This window comes from Sceloporus undulatus, chromosome 2 (genome assembly GCF_019175285.1).
Source record: "Sceloporus undulatus isolate JIND9_A2432 ecotype Alabama chromosome 2, SceUnd_v1.1, whole genome shotgun sequence".
Lineage (NCBI taxonomy): Eukaryota > Metazoa > Chordata > Lepidosauria > Squamata > Phrynosomatidae > Sceloporus > Sceloporus undulatus.
In genome coordinates, this window is record NC_056523.1 from 104,951,937 (window position 1) to 104,957,379 (window position 5,443).

The following is a 5,443-nucleotide window of genomic DNA, read 5'->3' on the forward strand; positions in this document are numbered from 1 at the left end:
TATTATTATTATTATTATTATTATTATTATTATTATTATTATTATTATTATTATTATTATTATTATTAAAAAGATTGAAAAATATATTACAAGACTGGAAAAATTAAGATCAATGTGGGTTTTTTTTGCCAAAGAGACAGATGAAACAACATTTGAGAGTGGTACTGGACATAATTGAATTCTATGATAAGAATCCATGAAAAAGATGGCAATGCTTTTTTTTTTAGATGCCGAAAAAGTGTTTGATAATTTAAAGTGGAAATTTATGTTAAGACTAATAGAAAAGTTTGAAAGAATATTACACAGTGGATAAAAAAGCTATATACAGATCAAAATGCTTTTATAATCATAAACGGAACACAAACAAAAAATGTGAAATTAAAAAAAGAACGAGACAGGGGTATCCTTTGTCCCTTCTTTTGTTCATCATGTGCCTGGAAATGTTAAATAATAAAATAAGAGAAGAAGAACAAATAAAAGGTGTCTATGGCCTGTTACAGACTGCCAAAATAAAGCTGCTTTGGGTCTCTTTGGAGGTATGCTGTTTAAATGATGCATGCATCCTAAGAATCCGGAAGCTGCACCAAAGCTGCACTCCAGTGCTTAGGAATGGAGTGTGGCTTTGGCGCAACCTCCGGACTCTTAGGACCCATACATCATTTAAATAGCATACCTCCAAAGAGACCTGAAGCAGCTTTATTTTGGCAGGCTGTAACAGGCCTATATAAAAGGTTCTAAATATAAGATCCAAGCTTTTGCAGGTGATAGGGTCATATTTGTTGAAAATCCACAAGAAAATATCCCCCAAATGTTAGAAATTATTAATAAATTTGGGAAACGTGCAGGATTAAAAATCAGTAAAATGACATCTTCTATACTGGCCCTTAATATGACAAGAAAGGAGCAAAATAATCTACAAGATAATCTACAAGAAATTCCAATACAGAAAAACATCAAATATTTAGGGATAAATTTGACTAACAAAAATGCAGAACTTTTTATAATAACTTTAAAATGATGTGACGAGAGATTTAAAAAGATGTCCAAAAATGGTCTGAATTAAAATTGTCATTAATGGGAAGAATTGCTTTGGTGAAGATGAATATATTATCAAAAATGATGTTCCTATTTCAAAATTTACCTGTTATCTTAAATGATAAACCATTGGAACAATGGAAAAAGGACTAAATGAAATTCATTTTAGCAGGGAAGAAACCCACAATTAAATGGAAAAATTTAACAGAGACAAAAGACAAAGGTGGGCTGGGATTACCAGTTTTCAATTATATAATCATGCCTGCAGTTTAGACTGTCTGAAAGAATGGATAAAATTGAAAGATGAAATATTACTTAATTTGGAAGCTTTCAATATTCGATATCCATGCCTACTTATGGTATAACAAATTGGAGATAAATAAGGAATTCAATGACCATATTGTGAGGCATTCATTAATTAGAGTATGGAAAAAATATAAACAGAAATTCTACAGACAGCTGCCAGAATGCGTATCGCACATTTACGAATTACGAAACAGAAAACAGAATTAGATGAAATATTATTGGAAAATTAAAAAAGAAACAATATCAAAATTATACAAATCATGTTTGAAATAGGAACTGGAATCAGAAACAATTAAATCTTCAGTGATAAAATAGGCTCAAAATACAGGCCATATTATACAATTGGAGAAATGAAGCATGGAACAATAATTTGACATTTACAGCCAGTAAGGATATAAAGGGAAAAAATTAAGATGTTGTATATATGGCACATAACACCACTAAAATTAGCCAAAATACATAAAAATGGAGATGACAAGTGTTGGAAATGTGGTGAAAAAGGAGGTTCATTTTATCATATGTGGTGGACTTGTCAAAAGGTTAAAAAAAATGGAAATAAATACATAAAGCAATTCAAGATATATTTACAATAAAAATAAAATTAGAACATAAGATAATAGATATCGGTATCCTTCTAGTTCTACTTCCTTAACAATCCGACATTCCCACAATTTGTAGTTTAGTTGTTTACTCCTAATACCCAATATAAATCATTTGTGATTCCATGGTATTATTTCTATTAAAAAGCAATTCTAATATCTATAACATATTTTAAACAAGTGTGATAGCAAGTATCTATAATATAATATAATTTTAACAGTAATTTAAGTTTGAGTTCAGATTTTTCCAAGACAACTCCATTCTGCTTCTAAATTTTCCTTTGACTTTCCTCTCAAGGATGCCTTGGAAGGCTGTGTGTGTGTGTGGGGGGGGGGGGCAATTCTCCTTCCCTTTCCCAGGTGGATCAGTGCCTGGAGAAGGCAGCAAACCAACTGGGAAAGGGGGAGGGTTGGTGTGTGCACATTTCCTGGCTTCTCCCTCCTAGGCTCCCCCCCAAAGGAAAAGCCTGGGAGGGAGGAGAAGAAGGAGCATGTGTACAGGTGGCCTTGACTTTGTGAAAAATCAAAACTGTGAGTGTCAAAGCCACAAATGTCGAGGGACGACTGTATTTGCTATTATTTCTTATGTGGAGACTGCTTTTGTACAGATTGCTACATTAGGTCTTTTGCTTCCTCCTTCACTTTTGAGGTCACTTCAACCTCAAGAAAAACAGTCAGTGTACAGTACTGTATTTGTTTCTTTTGTCTGAGGAGGGGTCATCTCTGGGATTTTGTCCTTTGTGACAGCTGCCAGCCAAACATCATACAGTCATCCCTCCATATTCCCAGGGGTTAGGGGAACAAAACCCCTGCGAATATGGGAAATTTGTGAATAGCGCAAGCCCTGCCCACCTTCTCCCATGCCTGGAACAGCTGCAGCCAGCTGTCCCGAACACGGGAGGAGGAGGTGGGTGGGACTCATGCTGAGATTGCGAATAATCAAATTCACGAATCTCAAGTCCGCAAATTGGAAGGGACGACTATATGGAAACCAGTTTTAGGGCCTCTGCAACCAAATCTAGTTTTTCCTTTCCTTTTATCTCCTGTATTATCTTTCTTCTTCTTCTTTCCTTTTTGTCTTCTGTCCTAGCTAAAGTTTTTTTATTTTAATACTAGCATACTGACTAATTACATTAATTAATTTAATACTAGCTTACATACTAATGATACCAGTATGCAGATGACACCCGAGTCTATCTCTCCTTTTCATATGATTCCAAGGAAGCTGTCTCTGTACCAGTGTCTGATGTCAGTAATGGACTGGATGAGGGTAAACAAATTGAAATTTAATCCAGACAAGCAGTGGCGTCCCTAGGGTTGGTATCACCCAGTGTGGTCACTCTGAGAGGCAGGACTTCTGGGGTGGGATGTCTGGGGTGGCACTTCCGAGGCACATGGGAGCGTGCGTGCATACAGCTGGAGATGCACCTGCGTGGCCCTGGAAAGGGCCAGCGGGCAGCCGTGAAGCCCTGGGAAGGGCCTGGACTGATTGGGTGTCACCCTTCTCTTTTGGGGTGTGACACCCTTCTGGGGTGTCACTCGATGTGGCCTGCCCCTCCTGCCCCCCAGTGACGCTACTGCAGGCAAGACAAAGGTACTCCTAGACAGTTGTAAGTCAGATCAGGGAATAGAGATTCAGCCTGTGATGGATGGGGTTACACTTCCTCTGAAATCTCAGGCTCGTAGCTTGAGTGTGCTCTTGGATTCAGATCTGAGCCTGGATGCCCAAGTTTCAACTGTGGCCAAGAGTGCATCTGCACAGCTAAAATTGGTGTGCCAGCTATGCCCATTCCTTGACAAGCTGGATCTGCCTACGGTGACATGTGCCTTGATTGCAACCTGTTTGGACTATTGTAATGTAATCTACACAGGGCTGCCCTTAGAAACTGTAGTGAGTGCAAAATGCTGTGGCCAGGCTGCTGACTGGGGCTGGCTACAGGGACCATGTCACTCCCCTGCTGAAATAGCTGCACTGACTACCAGTCCATTTCCAGGCGGAATTGAAGGTGTTGATTTTGACCTTTAAGGCCCTAAATGGCTTGAGTCCAGATTATCTGAAGGACTGTATCTCCCTATACAAACCAGTCTGAGTGTTAAGATTGGCAGGAGAGGGGTTTCTCTCAGTCCCACCACTTGTGCAGGTGCGGTTGGCGAGTTCTCAGGAGAGAGCCTTCTTTCTGGCTGCTCCCAGACTGTGGAATTCCCTGCCACAGGAGGTCAGGTTGGCCCCCTCCCTCCTCTCTTTCCACCAGCAGCTGAATACATTTTTATTTAGGCGGGCATTGGGTGGCTGAATTTTACTTGTGCTGGTTTTAACTGTGTTTTAACTTATGTTTTAATATTAATAATGTTCAATTTTTAAAAACTTTTGTAAATTAACATTTTTACTTCTGTCTTTTAAAATTATTTTGTCTTTTTAAATTATTGTAACCTGCCTTAAATCCCATTGGGGGAGAAAGGTGGGATATAAATCCTTGAAACAAACAAACAAATAAATACTCCTGTTTTTAGCAAAAACAATCACATTGCAGCAGGCCACTGCACTGTAATATCTTTACATTAAAGACCTGGGAATATGACCAATTTTAGCCTAGGAATGTCCAAAACATTTCATGTAAGCCTCTCCTTTGTTTAGTAGTCAGTGGAGGTAGTCGAGGAAGACTCTGATGAGGAGGCTGAGGAAGGGACCCAGGCAAGCCTTCCAGAGAGAGAATAGCCTGCAGCTCTCCTTGTTGCAGAGCAGCCCTGGCCAGCTCTCCCTGCTGGAGAGCCTCAGCCAGCTCATTCTGTGGAAGTGCAGCCTCAGCCAGCAGGACAAGGGCAAGATTCACCTGCTAATGTGGAAGAGGAAATAGCTGGGGTATTAAGTCTTTAGCCAAAGAGGAGGGACAAAAGGAGGCGCCCCCGTCACGTGCGAGGGGTGGCGCTTTCAAATGCCCCTCGCCCCTTGTACATGATGGAGGTGTAAAAATGGTGGCGCCCTATACACATGGGTGCTGCCATTTTGCTGTAACGGATGCCTAGCATCCACACATCGTGGCAACCAGGTGATATTGTGAGTGCGCCAATGGTGCACTGCAGCGTCACTGGTGCTCCAGAAAAAGAAGCCACTTTTTGCGGCTTCTTTTTCTTGCTGCTGCCAGACCACACAGTATATCTGCTGCAGCTTGCCAGCGGCACAAACGGCACTGCCGCCAGACCATCCTTTAAGGACGGTCTGTAGCGCACCTTTGACACCAACACCTTTTTCTTAACAGACTCTCACAGGCAAGGACATTTACTAGCTGCTTGTAAATCACTGCCTCTGCCTGCATTATCAGTTGATGGTTTCCTCCCAGGCAGCCTGGGTAGCTGTTTGGTGAATCAGGACAGTTGGAATCACTTTTCCTGTAACTTGCGTCCATTGTTCTATGTCCTATTCTCTGGAGCCGCAAAAAACAAGCTTGCTCCATCCTCAATATGACATGTCTTCAAATACTTAAACAGGGAGAGACAGGATACAA

At 40.4% G+C, this 5,443-nt stretch overlaps 1 protein-coding gene across 1 annotated transcript in view; it reads left to right on the plus strand.

The window, feature by feature from the left end:
- Positions 1 to 5,443, plus strand: part of KCTD16 (potassium channel tetramerization domain containing 16) — a 270,980-nt gene that overhangs the window by 27,980 nt on the left and 237,557 nt on the right. The window lies entirely within an intron of this gene.